This window comes from Aethalodelphis obliquidens, unplaced genomic scaffold (genome assembly GCF_003676395.1).
Source record: "Aethalodelphis obliquidens isolate GAN/ISIS:26980383/991018 unplaced genomic scaffold, ASM367639v1 scaffold37, whole genome shotgun sequence".
In the NCBI taxonomy this organism is placed as follows: domain Eukaryota; kingdom Metazoa; phylum Chordata; class Mammalia; order Artiodactyla; family Delphinidae; genus Aethalodelphis; species Aethalodelphis obliquidens.
This window is the reverse complement of record NW_020837981.1, coordinates 385,377-406,529: the sequence shown is the minus strand read 5'-3', so window position 1 is coordinate 406,529 and position 21,153 is coordinate 385,377. Positions and strand designations below refer to the sequence as shown.

Here is a 21,153-nt window from a genome sequence, read left to right as displayed (position 1 = left end):
TAAATAAAAATGTTTCTAATGTCCATATCAAATTAACAATAAGGTTTTTAAAGAAATACCAAAATAATCATCATTTATTTTGGAAGTTAACTTTCTCTGATAAGATGTTAACATCTGTTTTTGGTTTTGTAGGGTTTCTTTCATTAATTAAAGTATAACTCACATAGCATAAAAGTTTCAGTGGCTTTGAGTATAATCAGTGTTGTGCAACCATCACCATTATCTAGTTCCAGAACTTTTTCATCGCCCTCAAAGGAAACCCCTCTTAAGTTTTCCCCCTTCTCCTAGCCCCTAGCAGCCATATATCTGTTTATATTTCTATGGAGTTGCCTGTTCTGAGTAATTTATATAAATAGAATCATACGATATATTGCCTTATGTGTCTGGTCCTTTAGTGTAGCATGTTTTCAGAGTTTACCTGTGATGTGGCATATCAGTACTTTGTAGCTCTTCTGGGCTGAATAATATTCCATTGTGAGGATATACCACATTTGGTTCATCCATTCATCAGTTGATGGATGTTTGGGTTATTTCCACTTTTTGACTGATAGGAATGATGCTGCTATGAACATTCATTTACAGGTTTTTGTGGACATATGTTTTCAATTCTCCTTGGTGTATACCTAGGATGTAATTACTGGGTTATGTGATATCTTTATGTTTAACTTTTTGAGGAACTGTCAAACAGTTTTTCCGAAGCAGCTGCATCATGTTATGTAGTTTTTAGTGTTATTTAAGATACTTGGAAGAAATGAGAAAAAAGTTTATGAAAATGTTAACCTAAGCATGTTAGTACTCATGAGAGTCATTCTGGCAAGCCAGGTGGAAGTCTCAATTTGCCTCATTTGCTTTTCAGAATGAAAACATTAAAATATAAACCTACACTATAGAAGTAGTGTGAGTTTTTATTCTCTCTTGTTCCTTCACCCACCCACTTCTAAAAGTTTGGAAATGCTTGGAATTAATGCTGTTTACTTTCACCTAAGGATAGGTGTCTAAAAGTGACATATTAAGTTTCCTGCTTTGCTTTTCCTTAATGAGTTTCATATTTTATTATACAGTTTACTAAAGCAGAGAAACTGATCTGGTCTTTCTACAGAAAACATTCTTAATCAAAATTCAACATAAAAAACAATTAAAAAATTAAAAGTAGATTTAATTGCTTATGTTTAAATTTTCTTGGATATAAAAATATTTTTCAAAAATACCACATAAAGACCTTACTTAAAAATCTTTGTGTAAAAAATGTTGTGTTAATGTAGTGGATGCTTTAGAGATGCTTTTGTCTCCTCTGCTGATGATGCTACCCTTGTCTCTTGTTCTCACTAGTCATTATCAACTATTCAAACAAACTCCTATTCTAACAAATATTTATACAACCTTCATAAATTTACATGAAATGAAATCATTATAAAGAAATAAAGTATATTGGTTTCATTGGGGAAATATACTTTCAAAGCAGAAAGGGTATTTATGGAGTAATTTCTAATGCTAGATTGGAGCTTACGTTCTTTTCATGCCTTTCTCATTTAAGGTGACAATCCACATGAATTTTATGTTTGGAAGAAGAAATGTGATTATCAGTCATTCCATAAAGCTTGATGTGAACCCTGGCTCTCTAGGATAAATTAATCTTTATTTCTTTAAGGATGTATCATAGAGATTGAGTTGTTTTTTTGAGTAATGAAATATTAAGGGTGTTCTTTTTTAGGTAAACTCAGGTTTTAAACTATGGAAGTCAGCTTTGCAATGTGGACATCGAATTCATTGTTTACTAAATTCTGTAATGTTAACCTATAATTTTCAGTTGTTTTGCAATTATTTTTGTTCTTAACATAATTTATGTTATTGGGTTGGGTAATTTTATCTACTTTCATTTCTGGAATGTCTAAGTATAGGTAGTTGGCATTTGAACTAGAGAAATGTTGGGTTTTAAACAGAATTTCTTCTGAATATTGAATCTTGGTTTTTTTTTTTTGGCCATGCTGCACCTGGCATCCAGGATCTTAGTTCCCTGACCAGGGATTGAACCTGTGCCCCCTGCAGTGGAAGCATGGAGTCTTAACCACTGGACCACCAGGGAAGTCCCTGAGTATTGAATCTTTTAATAAGTGTTTTTTATTACATTTTTTGGTCCATTGTATTAATTTTTCAGTTGATAACCTTTGGTACTGACTAGAGGTAGTATAGAAACTGCTTTCTACCTCAAAAAAATTTAAAAATAAATTTTAGATTAAAAAATCGACCTCAAAAAATTAAAAATAGAATTACTGTGTAATTCAGCAATTCCACTTTGGGGAACATATTCTAAAGAAGTGAAATCTCTGTCTTGAAGAGATATCTGCACCCCCATGTTCATTGTAGCATTATTTATAATAGCCAAGACATGGAAATAACCTAGGTGTTCATTGATGGCTGAATGGATAAAGAAAATGTGGTGTATGGGACTTCCCTGGTGGTGCAGTGGTTAAGAATCCACCTGCCAATGCAGGGTACATGGGTTTGAGCCCTGGTCTGGGAAGATCCCACATGCCGTGGAGCAACTAAGCCCATGCACCACTACTGAGCCGGCGCTCTAGACCCTGAGAACCACAACTACTGAAACCTGTGCTCTGGAACCTGCGAGCTACAACTACCTACCCCATGTGCCACAATTACTGAGCCTGCGTTCTAGAGCCCGTGAGCCACAACTACTGAGGCCCGCGCACCTAGAGCCCGTGCTTTGCAACAAGAGAAGCCACCAAAATGAGAAGCCCACGCACCACAACGAAGAGCAGACCCCACTTGATGCAACTAGAGAAAGCCCATGCGCAGCAACAAAGACCCAACACAGCCAAAAATAAATAAATAAATAAATTACAAAAAAAGAAAAAATACTGACTTGGACCTGGGAGGCCAAATCATTTAAAAAAAAAAAGAAAATGTGGTGTGTATATATACAATGGGGTATTATTCAACCATAAAAATAAGGAAATCCTGCCATTTGCAACAACATGGATGGACCTCAAGGGCATTATGCTAAGTAAAATAAGCCAGACCAAGAAAGACAAATACTTTATGATATCACTTAAATGTGGAATCTAAAAAAACTGAAGGCACAGAAACAGAACAGATTGGTGGTTGTCAGAGGGGTGGGCCTGGGGAGATAGGGGAAGGTGGTCAAAAGGTACAGACGTCAGTTATAAGATAAATAAGTTCTGGAGGTGTAATGTACAGCATGGTGACTGTAGTTAACAGTACTACATTAAATATTTAAAAATTGCGAACAGAGTAAATCTTAAGCGTTCTCATCACAAGAAAAAAATTTATAACTATGTGAGGTGATGGTTGTTAACTTATTGTGGTAATCATTTTGTAGTATATACATATATCAAATTATTTTACCCTATACCTTAAACTAATGCAATGTTATATGTCAATTATATCTCAATAAAACTGGGGGGGGGGAATCCTCCCAGATAAAATATTGATGGCTGCAATTTTTATATAAGATATTGGTGAAGGGAAAGAAGCAGGGAATTTTGGAGGTCAAGTTTTATATTATGAAACCCAACTTAGTGATTTATACATACTTCAAAACAGTAGGAGTGATCTGTGACCAAAATGTGATTTCTAGGAGAAATGACTATTATGTAGATGGAGTATCTGCCCAGGCTTTATTGTTCTTGGTGTTCAAACTCTGATCTTGTTGCCAAGATAAAGGAAAATGTTCCTTCAATTGCAAATTGTAGTGTATTTCTCCATAAAAAGAGTATAGTTCAAATAGTACTCTTAATTCTAGTTATTCATTTGTTAAATAAATATTTTAAGCTTCTAATAGAAGTCAGGTACTCTGTTACATACTGTTTATGTTTACAAGGATCCAAAGATGAATAAAACAAAGTGTGGGACAACTCTTAAGTAACTATTTTTTTGCTAGCTGTTAGAGCACAAGAGATTGAAAGCCACCTAACATGGTTATATTTATTCTTTTCTTTTTTCCACGGTTCTTAGGTATATGTGGATTAAATTGGCCTTTATTTCTTGCCCAGGATCTGAACTTTATTTCATACTTTTTTCCTTTGGAAAAATGTTTCTCAGGTTTCATAACAAAGTAGAACTGAACTTGGAGAGCACAAGTTGGAGACTTTATCTCTTTAGAAGTGGAAAAATGCTGGTCTCAGCATTATTGAGTTAATGTATAGTTAGGACCAAGTTTTCAGTTCTAATTGCTGACTTACTTAGTGAGTGAATGATTGATCATAATCAACTAAGAAGTGTAAGATAAAGCCTGGTATCCTGAGTAGTTTTTCAGGTGCACTTAGTTCTTCAGAATGATAAGCATCTTTAGAGACAGCCTTCATTAATTGTTATTTCTGTTTCTCTTGGGTCATCAGACAGTTTATCTTCTTCCCCCCACAGTGCCCCCCACCCTTTTTGGAGATATGGGAAAGGGTTAGAGGCCTTGATGTTTGAATAGACAAGGTAAACATTCAAATAAACTTTTCAGTATCATTGTGACAATTAAGTTGAATGATTTGAAATAAAAAATAATTTCAGTTATTTAAAAAGAGTTAAAGTATTAACTGTGTTAATATTTATTTCTAACACTGCTGTAAGCACTTTATGTTCATTATTGGGTTGAAGCCTCATTACAGTCCTGGGAGAGGGATACTGTTACACACACTTTATAGACGGGGGAACTGAAGCACAGAAACCTAGGGATTTCTGCTCTTGACGTCACGCATTTGACAAGAGTTATGATAGCACAGGCGTAATGTTGCTTTTTTCTTGCCCTTTTCGACCCATCAAATGCATTCGTTTGTGTTGTTTTCTATTTTGCAGGACAATTTTGTTAGACTTCTTGGTTTCCAGAGGTCACATTTAGTTGCCAAGATGGTTTTATGTCCTTGGGAAATCCTTAAGTACCTTATTTCCTTATCTTCCATATTTTTCTTCTTCAGAGTTATACAGTTTAATGAGCCAAGTAGTTTGTCAGGGATTGTCCAGACAGACAGTACTTCTTGGTCCCCACCTTCACTTCCCCTTCTCAGGTAACCACTCTCAACTCCTAGCTGTTTTGTGTTTACCTGTGATTTTTCAAGTAATGTATTTGATGCTTTCAGTTTGGGACATAACTTGTTTATATGGCTTTTTGTGTCCTTATCACTAACTCAACTCAAAATTTGCTACCAGTTGCCCAAATTTCCTGTTTTCTTTCACATAATTTATTCTGTCAATGTCGTCATCTCAGAGAAGTCCCTCCAGAGTAACGTGCTCCAGTCTGGAGTGGTTTCCATTTTCTCATAGTGCCCAGCTATCATTCTAGGCATTTCCTTTTCTTCTGTGTTGGATCTTCTGTTTCTTCTGTTCTATGTCTTCCTCCTTCTTGGTTTACTCCCACAATTTGCTGAAGAAAGGGTGAATGGGAGGCAAATTATTTGATATGTTGCATTTCTGAAAATGCCTTTATTTCCCTCTTAACCTTGATAAATAATTTGGCCTGAGTATAACATTCAGATTGGGAATCAATGCTGTTGTAAGGTTCTTAGAACAGGTTAAGTGGTACTGTCATTCTTTGTTATCCCCGGGAAGTGGTTCCAGGACCTCCCTTGGATACCAAAATCCTCAGATTTCTCAAGTCCATTATGTAAAATGGCACAGTATTTGTATGTAACCTATGCACATCCTCCTGTATACTTTAAGTCATCTCTAGATTATTTATAATACCTAATACAAGGTAAATGCTATGTAAATAGTTGTGAATACAATGTAAATGCTATGTTAATAGTTGCTGGCATGCAACAAATTTAAGTTTTGCTTTTTGGAACTTTCTGGGTTTTGTTTTTTTTTTTGATCTGCAGTTGGTTGAGTCTGCAGATGTGGAACCCATGTATATGGCAGGCTGGCTGTATGTTATTTGAAGACTGTGTAAAGTTAAAGATGTAAATTGACAATCCTATAGCGATGGCTAAAAAACCAGTACAAAGCACAAATGAAACAAATAGTAGTGCCATTAAGCACTGTTTGGAGGGAAACATTGCATTAAATTCTTATATTAGGAAAGAAGAAAGCTCTCAAATCAATGGTCTAAACCAGAGATCAGCAAACTTCAGCTTGTAGGCCACATCCAGCCCATTACCTGTTCCTGTGTGGCTTGTGACCTAGAATGGTCTATATGTAATAAAATGGCTGAAAAAGAATCAAAAGGAGACTAATATTTTGTGACATGTGAAAGTAGGAAAATCAAATTTCGGTGACCGTAAAGTTTTATTGGAACATAGCCATGCTCATTTGTTTATGTATTGTCCATGGCTGCTTTCTTGCTACATCCACAGTGTACAATAATTGTAACAGACTGTATGACCTGCAAAGCATAAAATACTTACTTTGTGACCTGTTGTAGAAAACATTTGCCAACCTTAGCTATAGATCCTAAAGATTTTAAAGCAGTAATATGGATATATATTTCTCTTTCATCACCTTTATTCAACATTGAACTAGTGATCCTAGAAAGTGTAATAAGTCAAGAAAAAGAACATAATTAAGCATAAAAATTAGAAAAGAAGTAAAACTGTTACTTACATATGACATGATTGTGTACATGGAAAACCCTATAGAATCTACAAAAAACAATTTTAATAAGTGAATTTAGCAAAATCACTATATGAAAATAATTTGTAGTTCTCAATATTAGCAATGAACTATTTGAAAACTGAAATAAAAATGGTTATTTCTGATAGCATAAAAAAAAGTAAATACCTATGAATAAATGTAACTAAGGATATGCTCTCAACACTGAAAAGGTAGAAACATTGCTAATGTAAGTTTAAAAAAAAACCCAGATAAATGGTGATATTCCATATTCACGGATTGGAAGACTTAACATTAAGATGGAATTCTCTCTAAATTGACCGATAGATTCAATTCAGTCTTCTTTAACATCCTAGTAGGCTTTGTTTGAAGAAATAGATAAGACAATTCTATAAACTTACCAAGATGTAAAGGTCTAAGAATAGCCAAAATAATTTTGAAAAAGGCAGTTGGAGGACTTTTGTTTACTGATGTCAGGATTTTCCACAGAGCTACAGTAATCAAGACAGTGTAGTGTTGGCATAAGGATAGACATTTAGATCAGTGATATACAATAGAGATCTCAGAAATAGACTCATACATTTTCCCACCAAAGTGCCAAGTCAGTCCAATGGGAGAAAGAAAGACAAATGTTGCTCTAACTTGATATCTATATGGAAAACAATGAACTATCACCTCAACTCATTCCATACACAGAAACTAATTTGCAGTGGATCATTTATCTAAAATGCAAAAGCAAAAACGATACAATTTCTGTATTATCTCTCACTTCATAACAAATTTCCCAATACTTCCTGGCTTAAAGTAACACATATTTATTATGTTACAGTTAATCTGTGTCAGGAATACAGGAGGAATTTAGCTAGGTAATTCTAGCACAGAGTCTCTCATCCAGTTGTAGCCAAGATTTTAGCAAGAATGTAATCATCTGAAGGCTTGACTGGGGCTGGAGAATCCCCTTCTAAGATGGCTTATGTCGCACGGCTATTGGCTAGAGGCCTGAGCTCTTCACTGGCTATTGGCTGGAGACTCAGTTCTTCACCACATGAGCCTATTCTTAGGGCTGTTTGAGTGCCCTCATAACACGGCAGCTGACTTCCCTCAGAGTAAGTGATCAAAGAGGGAGCACAAGGAGGAAGTGGCATTGCCTTTTATGACAAAGTCTTGGGAGTCACATACCATCACTTCCACCATATTCTACTCATTACTCCAGCCCATGTTTAAGGGTAGAGGAATTAAGCCTCACCTCCTGAAGGGAGGAGTATCAAATAATTTGTGGACATATTTTTAAAATGTCAAAGCTTCTAGAAGAAAAAAAAAGAGAATATCCCTATGACTTTGGAGTATTCAAATATTTATTGGATAAGATCCTAAAAGAAAAAAGATACATAAAAGAAAAAAAATTGATAAATTGGACCTCAACTAATTTAACATTACTGCCTTTTACAAGATAACACTAAGGGACTTCCCTGGTGGTCCAGTGGCTAAGGCTCCACACTTCCAATGCAGGGGGCCCAAGTTTGATCCCTGGTCAGGGAACTAGATCCCACATGCCACAACTAAGAGTTCTCATGCCACAACTAAAGATCCCACGTGCCACAACTAAGACCCAGCACAGCCAAATAAATATTTTAAAAAGTAATAAAAGATACCACTAAGAAAAAGAGTAGGTAAGTCCAGAGTAGGGAAAAAAAATTTCCAGCATATCTATCTGTCAAAGGACTTATATCTAGGGTATGTAAAGAAGTGCAATAACTCAATAGTAAAATGAGGAAAAGAGGAATAACCCAGTAACAGACTTCCCCAAAGAGGATATACTAATGACCAATAAGCACTTGCAAAGGTAGTCAACAACACTTAGTCAACAGGGAAATAATGCAAAGTAAATTCATAATAAGATATTGTCTCACACACTCTAGAGTGGCTAACAAGAGAAAGGCTGAAGATACTAAATGTTGGGCATGATGTGATGCAACTGGAATTCATCCATTGCTGATGGGTGTGCCAGATAGTATAGCTACTTTGGAGAGCTGTTTGGCATTTTCTACGGAAGTTAAACATATATACATCCTATGATTTAACATTCTACCCCTTTAATGAAGAGAAATGAAAACATATTTCCTCAAAATTATGAATTCAAGAATGTTCATAGCAGTCTTATTCATAAAAGCCCCAAACTGGAAACAACTGAAATGTCCATGTACAGGAAAATGGATAAACAACTTGTGGTGTATTTTTTGTGTGTGTGTGGTGTATTCACAGTACCCATCACCTGATACACCCAACAACACAGGTGAATCTCAAAACCATTGTGTTAAGTGAAAGGAACTAGACATAAATGAGCATATACTGTATTGTTTATATGAAGTTCAAGAAAAGACAAAACTATTCTGTAGTGATAGAAATCAGAAGATAATTGTAGGTTGGGAAGGGAAGGAAGCTGTTTAGAAAAAGACATGAAAGAACTTCCTGAGATCATGGGAGTGTTCTGTATTTTGTTTTGGGTGATAGTTACATGGGTATAGACCATTGTCAATAGTCATCGAACAGAACTGTTAAGACCTGTGCCTATTATTGAATGTTTAATTATACTTCAAATTTTAAAAATAGTAAACAAGAGTCTAGGGGAAGAACGTTTAAGGCTGAGGGAACAGCTAGTGCACATAGATGCTGAGGTATACCTTGGGGTATTTAAGGTGAAAGGAAGAAAGTGGTTTAGGTCAGGCAAGTAGGTCTGTCATCTATGGTTTGTTACATTTACTCTGTATATTTTAACTTGCTAAGCAACAGGTTTTTATTTTTATTTATTTATTTATTTGGCTGTGTTGTGGCATGTGGGATCTTAGTTCCTTGACCAGGGATCGAACCCATGCCCCCTGCTGTGGAAGCGCAGAGTACTAACCACTGGACCGCCAGGGAATTCCCAGCAACAGGTTTTTAAATTTGAATACTTAATGTCTAGGAAATTTATCATCCCATTGCCAGATGACTAAAGAGAGGGAGAGAGAGGGAGAGGGAGGGAGGGAGGGAGAGAGAGAGAAAATTTGTCAGATTTGAAAGAAGGTATTAAGAAAGAGAAAGAGAGAGAGGTCCTCTTAAAAGCTATTTATTATTCACTTCATTATTAACTTTACAGTAAACCTTCTAAGTGGAATTCTTTGATAATGTAGCTCCTTTATGTTGAAGTTCTTTTCTTACCTCTCTAGATAAGCCAGTGCTTTTTTAAAAAACGTAAATTTATTTATTTATTTATTTTTGGCTGCATCGGGTCTTCATTGCTGTGCTCAGGCTTTCTCTAGTTGTGGCGAGAGGGGGCTATTCTTCGTTGTGGTGCGCGGGCCTCTCATTGCGGTGGCTTCTCTTGTGGAGCACGGGTTCTAGGTGCGTGGGCTTCGGTAGTTGTGGCTCATGGGCTCTAGATCAAAGCCTCAGTAGTTGTGACGCACGGGCTTAGTTGCTCCGAGGCATGTGGGATCTTCCTGGACCAGGGCTCAAACCCGTGTCCCCTGCATTGGCAGGCAGAGTCTTAACCACTGTGCCACCAGGGAAGTTCCACCAGAGTTTTCTGAGTGTGTTTCATATGACTTAATGGCAGCGTTCCGGCTTGGATTCTAGCTCCACAGTTGTGCAAAGTCAAAAACCCAGAGAGGCAGTGTGGTAAACTGGTTAAGATTTTAGGCTCTGCAGTTTGATTTCCTCATTCCAGTCTTGGCTCCACTGCCTGCAGGCTGTGTGACCTGGGGCAAGTTCCCTTCACTTCTATAAACCTGTTTTCTGAGGAGGCAGTAGAATAAGAAGGAAAATCTGGTTACTGCAAATAATCCAGATGATGGTGATTTGAACCAGGGCAGGAGCAGGTGAAGGTGGAGAAAAGTGGTCAAGTTCTGAATGAATTTTAAAGGTAGGGCTAAAAGGATTTCATGACAAATTGGAAGTATGAGAGAAAGAGAGAAGTCAGAGAGGATACCAAGGTTTTTGGCTTGAGGAACTGGGAGAAAGGAGCTGCCATTTGCTGAGATGAACATGGACTTTTTACAAAGGAATGTCAGGACTGAAGTTGCAAAGTTTTTTTTTTTTCCCCCTTGATTTTGTGTTTTTCACCTTTTTTAGGGGGTGGGTGGAGATAAGAGCAAGTACAGGTGTTGGCAGGCAGACCCCTGGGACCCATGTTTTGCTTGAGATCATGATTACTAATCTTACAGTTTAGTTCTTTTGCAGTTACATAGTGTGGGAGATGGGGGAGTGAAGTGTGACATTTTAGGATTGCTCCTTTGACTTTCCTTAGGAAGGGTGAGTCTTGGATAAGTTGACATCTTGCTGTCTGAGATATTTTCTAGGAAGACTGGATCCAAAAGATTTTATACCTGTATCTGCAGCCTCATTACCCAGAACCCGAAGCTAGATTCTTCAGCTGCCAAGCAGGTTAATTCTCTTTTCTACCTCATTTAATTTTTATCTGTGTTGTGAGATTTCTTAAATGCATATTATATATTTTAGATGCAATTCAGCCTTATTTCTATTAGTGTTTTATTTTTAAAAACTTTTTACAAGAAAATGAAACAGAGTGTTTCTCTTTATTTCTTAAGTTGTTCCTAACTATTGTTATAATGTTTCTGATAAAATGTATTAGGAGGCACACTCTTCACTAATAGGACATTTATTCGTGTATTTATGTGGTTCTTAACCAGGACACCATGTAATTTATTCCTAAACCGAGACATTTTTAAGAGTGAGAAGGGAGACCAACGAAACAGGACACCAGGACAGTATGCTTAAACTAGGACCATACTGGGCAGATCAGGATGTCCGGTCACCCTATTCTTTAAGGCAGAAGAGCAGCTAGATTAAGGGTCACTTCCTGTTTAAATACTTACTGGTAGAAGGAAAATGCCTGGAATAGGGGCTGGGAGGAAGAAATTCCTACTGCATTGCAAGCAGGACTAAGAGGCTCACTGCACCGCACTAATCATAGGGTACCTCAGGTGGTGATGAGAACATGATTACAAATCTCTCACTTGAAAAACCAAAGCCTGTCGCAAAGGAAATGAGAGCTTATGCAAAAAGATTTAAGAAATCAATTGTCTGCTTAAAGGTTTGTTTTAGTAGCTATTATTTTAGATACAAGAATGAGTAATAGCTTTAAACTTCAATTGATTTTGTTTTTGAGGGGCAGATGGTGTGTCTTATACCCTTTAGTGACATAAAATGTGGCGACATTCTATCTTTTTAAGTAGGAAATTCAGATAGTAGCATTTAGTAACTATTGGGTATTTGTAAGAGTGACAAGTTTACCATGAATGTGCATAGTAGGTGGGTTACTAATATTCAATGTTATTTCTTAGCACAGTGAATTAAGATAAATTGGATTCATTGAATGAGGTTAAAGAATAGAACTATTTCTTTTTTAGCACCACTTGTATCAGTCACTATGGAGAACACGTGGAAACTGTAGAAATGGTTTCTAACTTCAATGTAAATAGTAGTAACCTGAATACTGTTTTTTTTTTAATAAATTTATTTTATTTATTTTTATTTTTGGCTGTGTTGTGTCTTCGTTGCTGCGCGCGGGCTTTCTCTAATTGCGGTGAGCAGGCTTCTCATTGCGGTGGCCTCTCTTGTTGTAGAGCACGGGCTCTAGGCATGCAGGCTTCAGTAGTTGTGGCATGTGGGCTCAGTAGTTGTGGCTCGCGGGCTCTAGAGCGCAGGCTCAGTAGTTGTGGCACACGGGTTTAGTTGCTCCGCTGCACGTGGGATCTTCCCAGAACAGGGCTTGAACCCGTGTCCCCTGCATTGGCAGGTGGATTCTCAACCACTGCACAACCAGGGAAGCCCCTGCATACTGTTTTTATTTTTTATTTATTTTTTTGGCAGTACGCGGGCCTCTCACTGTTGTGGCCTCTCCCGTTGCGGAGCACAGGCTCTGGACGCGCAGGCTCAGCGGCCATGGCTCATGGGCCCAGCCGCTCCGCGGCCTGTGGAATCTTCCCGGACCAGGGCACGAACCTGTGTCCTCTGCATCAGTAGGCGGACTCTCAACCACTGCGCCACCAGGGAAGCCCCTTGAATACTGTTTTTAAAAAAATAAATTAAAATAAAATCTTTCCATATATAATCTTCTGTAGTCTCCTTGTTTTACATAGCAGTATATTAAGGAAAATTTTTCGTGGTAATACATATCTTCATGACTTTAAATGGCTATATAGTTTTGCCTTTGTATGGATGTGCCATAATTTATCAGACCTCAGTCAATGCACGTTTTCCTCACTTTTCTAACATTTTACATGATACTGCTGTGAACATCCTTGTAGCTAAATCTATGAGAGTGTATACGATGTTCTTCTCTTTAGGTTAGATCCCTAGAAGTATAATTATGGGGCCAAAGGGATACAGAATTTTAAGACTTTTGACATACATTGCCATATTGCCCTCCAGAAGGATTTTACTAGTTTAAACTCTTATTAGGATAAGCTGTTGCCCTGCACCTTTGTACCCTTTTCATGAATCTTTGCAAGTTTGATAGGTAGAAATGTTTTCTCATTAATTTATAAAATTTTATTTCATTTTATTAGGAGGTTGAATGTTTTCTTTGTTTCTAACCATGTATTTTTTTCTGTGCTATAAACCTGGTTATCTACTTTTTTTTATTTTTTGGCTGCACCATGCAGCTTGTGGGATCTTAGTTCCCATACCAGGGATCGAACCTGGATCCAAGGCAGTGAAAGCCCGCATCCTAACCACTGGACTGCCAGGGTATTCCCAACCTGGTTATCTTCTTAACCCATTTTTCTATTACTTTGTGTGTCTGTGTGCACATGCTTGCATATTCCCTATATATTAAGGATTTTAATCCAAATGTAATTTAAAATTCACTATTTTTTCAATTTGGAAATAATTGGAGAAATGCAAATGAAACACCAGTGAAGTACCTCTGTACCCTCACTAGTAAAATTACTTTAAAAAAATTCTATTTATTTATTTAGGCTGCACTGGGTCTTAGTTGTGGCATGCACGGGGGATCTAGTTCCCTGACCAGTAATCGAACCGGGGCCCCCTGCATTGGGAACGTGGAGTCTTACCCACTGGACCACCAGGGAAGTCCCAAAATTACTTTTTAATATGCTAACAAAGTTGTGGTAAGACTGGAACTCTTGGCCATTGTTTGTGGTGTTATAAACTGTCCAGTTCTTTTGCATGGCACACGATAATAAATATTAAGAGCTATAACAATGTACATTATCTTTGACCCAATAATTCCATACCTGGGAATTTATCACAAGAAAATAATTAAAAGGAAATGCTAAATTCCTCAAATTATTTATTGCAGCAATGGCTATAATAGTGACAAGTTAGAAACAAATGAGTGAATTAGAGAGTAATGGTGAACTAAATTAGATTCATTATGAAAATATTAAGCTAGCGTTAAAAATGATTAGGAATGGGGCTTCCCTGGTGGCGCAGTGGTTGAGAGTCCGCCTCCCGATGCAGGGGACACGGGTTCGTGCCCCAGTCTGGGAAGATCCCACATGCCGCAAAGCGGCTGCGCCCGTGAGCCATGGCCGCTGAGCCTGCGCGTCCGGAGCCTGTTGCTCCACAACGGGAGAGGCCACAACAGTGAGAGGCCCGCGTACCGCAAAAAAAAAAAAAGAAAAAAGATTAGGAATGGCTTCCCTGGTGGCGCAGGGTTAAGATTCCGCCTGCCAATGAAGGGGACACGGGTTCCCTGGTCCGGGAGGATCCCACATACTGTGGAGCAACTAAGCCCGTGCACCACAACTACTGAGCCTGCGCTCTGCAACAAAAGAAGCCACCACAATGAGAAGCCTGTGCACCAAAACGAAGAGTAGCCCCCCGCTCACGGCAACTAGAGAAAGCCCACGCGCAGCAATGAAGACCCAACGCAGCCAAAAATAAATAAATAAATTTATTTTTTAAAAATGATTAAGAATTTATAGGTTGACATAAAAGAGTAGCATTACATGGACTGAAGCAGAATACAAAATTATTTCAATTTTATGGTTACAACTATGTAAAAATACACACCAAAAAAACCCCCTGAAATACAATGGGCTGGTTTTTATGTGTCACCAAGTATCGATATGTATGTGTAGAGTTCCTGAGGTTTAAGACTCAAATCTTTATTGAGTAAGTACTCTGTGCCCATCTCACAGCAACACTGTAAGATAGGGATGGATGTTATTCTCATTTGAAAGATAAGGAGACAATTCTCACTGGACATATAAAGAAATTAATTTTGTTATTATGGATGTTTTCAACTATATACAAAAATATAAAGAATATCTATATATATATATATATATATATGTATGTATGTATCTCACCTAGCTTCAACAATTTCAAGTTTACATTTTTAGTAAGTTGCAGAGTAGGGTTTTAACCCATGTCTATCTTGCTTCAAAACCCATACTTTTAATAACAATCCTATGCTGCCTCTTCATGTTGTCATTTGATGCTTTTGAGTAACTTTATGATGCTCGGTTTTTTTTGGTAAAATTGACATGGAAAGGCCTTATAATGATGAGTTTTTAGGTTGGTAATAAGATGGAGAAAGCACTCCCTTTTAACCACATATATTTTGTAACAAGCATTTTTAGTTGCAGTGTTCTGCAAAGACAAACCTGCTGATATGGTTCATCCTGTTTTATAAATCTTTGACCCATTCATCAGACTCTGACCACTCTAAAGATAAAGGACTATGGTTGCATTGGTCTTTCTGACTAAAGTGGCCTTCTGCCGATTGAGAAATTGTATAATTATTAACTATGGTAATGGATATGTACTTGCAAGTTTCATCTGGTATCTTAATGAGCTTTAACCCTCTGAGTCCACCCAAAAGTTATCCAAAGATCATTGAAATATGTCAGTGTTCACAGCTTAACTCTCAGTCAGTGTATTTTTGCTATAAATATTATGTTTCCCTCTGGCCTCACCACATCGCATCCCCCTGCTCACAGACTCACAAATCCTATAAATTATAGGAGTTACTAGCTGCAGCCTTAGATATAAAGACTTCTTTAAAAAATTACTCTCTTTTGAATTAACAGGACCATACTTTCACGTCAGTTTTTGTTTTTTTTCTTTTGAGCAGGAAGGGGGAGTCCCACACGTACACGGGTATATGTTCAGACAAATAAGTGAAGGCAGACTAAAGTAATTGTTATATACAAATAACCTTGTATTTTATAGACCTTTAATTTATTTCAGACATCTCTCGTCCTGGGAGATCTTGTCTGAACTCTCAATACTGCTTCGTGTCACCCCTGTGTGCTTCAGCGACTTCCCCTGCCTGGAAGGCAAGGAAAGCTCTGAATCTTGGGAATCTGTGGCCTCTGGGCCTCATAACCTTCAACCCAAACTTGAACCCAAGGACTATGGAATCTAGTCGGATATAGGGTCATTTAGTCAGATTTTTCCCTTCAAGAAAGAGACTAAATAGAACATTGCTTTCTTTTTTTTTAATTGAGGTATAGTTGATGTACAATATTATATGTTTTGTGTGTATGACATAGTGATTCATAATTTTTAAAGGCTATATTCCATTTATAGCCATTATAAAATATTGGCTATATTCCCTGAGTTGTATCCTTGTAGCTTATTTATTTATTTTATGCATAATAGTGTGTACCTCTTTTTTTTAAAATTAATTAATTAATTAATTAATTTTTGGCTGTATTGGGTCTTCATTGCTGCGTGGGCTTTCTCTAGTTGCGGCGAGTGGGGTCTACTCTTTGTTGCAGTGTGCAGGCTTCTCATTGCGGTGGCTTCTCTTGTTGTGGAGCACGGGCTCTAGGCAGGCTTCAGTAGTTGTGGCATGCGGGCTCAGTAGTTGTGGCATGCGGGCTCTAGAGCACAGGCTCAGTAGTTGTGGCGCACGGGCTTAGTTGCTCCGCGGCATGTAAGATCTTCCTGGACCAGGGCTTGAACCCGTGTCCCCTGCATTGGCAGGCAGATTCTTAACCACTGTGCCACCAGAGAAGTCCCTAGTGTGTACCTCTTAATCCCCTCCCCTTATCTTGTCCTTCTCCCCTTCCCACACCCCACTGGTAACCACTTGTTTGTTCTCTACATCTGTGAGTCTGTTTCTTTTTTGTTATATTCACTAGTATGTTTTATTTTTTAGATTCCACATATAAGTGATACCTTATAGTATTTGTCTTTCTCTGTCTGACTTCATTTAGCATAATACTCTCCAAGTCCATCAGTGTTGTTGCAAATAGCAAAATTTCTTTCCTTTATTATGGCTGAGTAATATACCATTGTATATGTATACCACATCTTATTTATCCATTCATCTGTCAATGGACACTTAAGTTGCTTCCACATCTTGGCTATTGTAAATAATGCTGCTATGAACATTGGGGTGCATGTATCTTTTTGAATTAGTGTTTTTGTTGGTTTTAGATATATACCCAAGAGTGGAATTACTGGGTCATGGTAGTTCTATTTTTAGGTTTCTGAGAAACCTCCATAAGAACATTTCTTTTTTATCTACTGTGATTGTGTCAGATATAATGATACTAGAAATATAAGTCTGATGTTAGGGAGAGTGGTTGGTTCAATATAGCCTGGTAAAGCATAATTGGATATTTAGTAGTTAAATGAATGCAACTGGATGGAATTCTGCAGCGTTGCATGGAATGAAAAGATGGGATGGCCCAAGGAAAAAGAGAGAAAGAAAACCAGAGAGGTAGAAGAACTAGTCAGGAAAGAGTAGTGTTCTAGAAACTAAGGAAAGAGTTTCACAGTTGGAGTGGTGAAGTACTGTGGATACTTATTTGACAATTTGGGCTTCACTGTTGTCTTAATAGAGATAGAAAATAGAAGGCAGATTGCAGGACATTTAGGAGAAAATGTTAAGTGAGGACCTAGAAGCAGTGAATGTCTTACACGCTTTTTAAACCTTTTGGAGATTACCTATTGCAGGTCTGTCCCTTGGGTAAGACAGTGGAGGCTGCTTTACTGGCTCCGGTGTTGGGGTGGAGTGCAGGGATGCCGTGGGACTGTATTGCACTCCGTTTTTATGAATATTATTTAAATTCAGTTTCAAAATTTTGTCACTAAACGTAGTCCAGAGAGCCTATGAAAAATGCAGGTAATGGGCAGTCTTACTTGGTTGAGTTGCCCCAGGCTTCTCCCTCCTAGGGACACCCTGCATGTATTCCTGTGGTTACTCAATTTCTCTATTTTACAGTTGTCATTTTAGCTCTCCCATTAGACTAAAATTCCTTAAAGCTCTTTTTTATTGTTGTTGAATTCCCAGTGCTTAGCATGATGCCTGGCACACACTACTGAGTATTTGTTATGTGAATGATTGAATTAATAAATCAATAGTTTTCTGGTTTTTTAAGCAGAAAAGAAGTCTAATTTGATGGTCTCAGAGAATCAAAAAAAGTAGAGTGTTTCAGGAAAGAGGAATGATAAACAGTCTCAAATGGCAGTAAGATAAGTGTTGAAAACTGACCTTTGGATTTGGCTATTAGAGTTCATTGATTTCCATAGTAAAAAACGTTATAGCAAAATGATTGGAGTTAAGAGCCGTATTTAAGTGGGTGGAAGAATAAATAGGAAGTGAGAACAAAGAAGCAACATGGGAGTTTGTTTTGTTTTTAAAGATTTGAGGCTAAAGGGAAGAAACTATTGGAGAAAAACCCAAAGATTCTAGAGAAGGAAGTTAGTTAGCATAGGAATTTTATGCACTTGATTTGAATATATCTAAGTGTTTCTACCTATGTGTCAGAATAATATATTCCTCCCTCTTCCACTTGGTTTTTTAAAATATTTTTCTTTTTATTTTTTTTATATCTTTATTGGAGTATAATTGCTTTACAATGGTGTGTTAGTTTCTGCTTTATAACAAAGTGAATCAGTTATACATATACATATGTTCCCATATCTCTTTCCTCTTGCATCTCCCTCCCTCCCACCCTCCCTATCCCACCCCTCTAGGTGGTCACAAAGCAACGAGCTGATCTCCCTGTGCTATGTGGCTGCTTCCCACTAGCTATCTATTTTACGTTTGGTAGTGTATATATGTCCATGCCACTCTCTCACTTTGTCACAGCTTACCCTTCCCACTCCCCATATCCTCACAGACCTCTCTAGTAGGTCTGTGTCTTTATTCCTGTCTTACCCCTAGGTTCTTCATGACATTTTTTTTTTTCTTAAATTCCATATATATGTGTTAACATATGGTATTTGTCTTTCTCTTTCTGACTTACTTCACTCTGTATGACAGACTCTAGGTCCATCCACCTCATTACAAATAGCTCAATTTCGTTTCTTGGCTGAGTAACATTCCATTGTATATATGTGCCACATCTTCTTTATCCATTCATCCGATGATGGACACTTAGGTTGTTTCCATCTCCTGGCTATTGTAAATAGAGCTGCAATGAACATTTTGGTACATGACTCTTTGAATTATGGTTTTCTCAGGGTATACGCCCAGTAGTGGGATTGCTGGGTCATATGGTAGTTCTATTTGTAGTTTTTTAAGGAACCTCCGTACTGTTCTCCATAGTGGCTGTAACAATTCACATTCCCACTGGCAGTGCAAGAGTCTTCCCTTTTCTCCACACCCTCTCCAGCATTTATTGTTTCTAGATTTTTTGATGGCCATTCTGACTGGTATGAGATGATATCTCATTGTAGTTTTGATTTGCATTTCCCTAATGATTAATGATGTTGAGCATTCTTTCATGTGTTTCCTGTCAGTCTGTATATCTTCTTTGGAGAAATGTCTATTTAGGTCTTCTGCCCATTTTTGGATTGGGTTGTTTGTTTTTTTGTTATTGAGCTGCATGGGCTGCTTGTATATTTGGAGATTAATCCTTTGTCAGTTGCTTCATTTGCAAATATTCTCTCCCATTCTGAGGGTTGTCTTTTGGTCTTGTTTATGGTTTCCTTTGCTGTGCAAAAGCTTTGAAGTTTCATTAGGTCCCATTTGTATATTTTTGTTTTTATTTCCACTTCTCTAGGAGGTGGGTCAAAAAGGATCTTGCTGTGATTTATGTCATAGAGTGTTCTGCCTGTGTTTTCCTCTAAGAGTTTGATAGTTTCTGGCCTTACATTTAGGGCTTTAATCCATTTTGAGCTTATTTTTGTATATGGTGTTAGGAAGTGATCTAATCTCATACTTTTACATGTACCTGTCCAGTTTTCCCAGCACCACTTATTGAAGAGGCTGTCCTTTCTCCACTGTACATTCCTGCCTCCTTTATCAAAGATAAGGTGACCATATATGCGTAGGTTTATCTCTGGGCTTCTATCCTGTTCCATTGATCTATCTTTCTGTTTTTGTGCCAGTACCATACTGTCTTGATTACTGTAGCTTTGTAGTATAGTCTGAAATCAGGGAGCCTGATTCCTCCAGCTCCGTTTTTCGTTCCCAAGATTGCTTTGGCTATTCGGGGTCTTTTGTGTTTCCATACAAATTGTGAAATTTTTTGTTCTAGTTCTGTGAAAAATGCCAGTGGTAGTTTGATAGGGATTGCATTGAATCTGTAGATTGCTTTGGGTAGTAGAGCCATTTTCACAATGTTGATTCTTCCAATCCAAGAACATGGTATATCTCTCCATCTATTTGTATCATCTTCAGTTTCTTTCATCAGTGTCTTATAATTTTCTGCATACAGGTCTTTTGTCTCCGTAGGTAGGTTTATTCCTAGATATTTTATTCTTTTTGTTGCAATGGTAAATGGGAGTGTTTTCTTGATTTCACTTTCAGATTTTTCATCATTAGTGTATAGGAATGCCAGAGATTTCTGTGCATTAATTTCGTATCCTGCTACTTTACCAAATTCATTGATTAGCTCTAGTAGTTTTCTGGTATCATCTTTAGGATTCTCTATATATAGTATCATGTCATCTGCAAACAGTGACAGCTTTACTTCTTCTTTTCCAATTTGGATTCCTTTTATTTCCTTTTCTTCTCTGATTGCTGTGGCTAAAACTTCCAAAACTATGTTGAATAAGAGTGGTGAGAGTGGGCAGCCTTGTCTTGTTCCTGATCTTAGTGGAAATGCTTTCAGTTTTTCACCATTGAGGACGATGTTGGCTGGGGTTTGTCATATATGGCCTTTATTATGTTGGAGAAGGTTCCCTCTATGCCTACTTTCTGGAGGGTATTTTTTGTTTGTTTTTGTTTTGTTTTGTTTTTGCGGTACACGGGCCTCTCACTCTTGTGGCCTCTCCCATTGCAGAGCACAGGCTCCAGACGTACAGGCTCAGTGGTCATGGCTCACGGGCCTAGCCGCTCCGCGGCATGTGGGATCTTCCCGAACCAGGGCATGAACCTGTGTCCCCTGCATTGGCAGGCGGATGCTCAACCACTGTGCCACCAGGGAAGCCTCTGGAGGGTTTTTATCTTAAATGGGTGTTGAATTTTGTCGAAAGCTTTCTCTGCATCTATTGAGATGACCATATGGTTTTTCTCCTTCAATTTGTTAATATGATGTATCACATAGATTGATTTGCATATATTGAAGAATCCTTGCATTCCTGGAATAAACCCCACTTGATCATGGTGTATGATCCTTTTAATGTGCTGTTGGATTCTGTTTG

General features: G+C 37.7%; 1 protein-coding gene across 16 annotated transcripts in view; it reads left to right on the top strand.

Moving 5' to 3' along the window:
* SHLD2 (shieldin complex subunit 2) overlaps positions 1 to 21,153 on the top strand; it is a 112,163-nt gene that overhangs the window by 24,373 nt on the left and 66,637 nt on the right. For 8 of the 16 annotated variants that reach the window (XR_003437835.1, XM_027129659.1, XM_027129657.1 and 5 more), the window contains exon 3: positions 4,377 to 4,464. The exons of 5 other annotated variants lie outside the window; for them this stretch is intronic. The gene's annotated coding sequence lies outside the window, so the exon portion shown is untranslated. The remainder of the gene's footprint in view (positions 1 to 4,376; positions 4,465 to 21,153) is intronic. 3 more of the 16 variants (XM_027129654.1, XM_027129648.1, XM_027129655.1) reach the window with 1 other exon arrangement.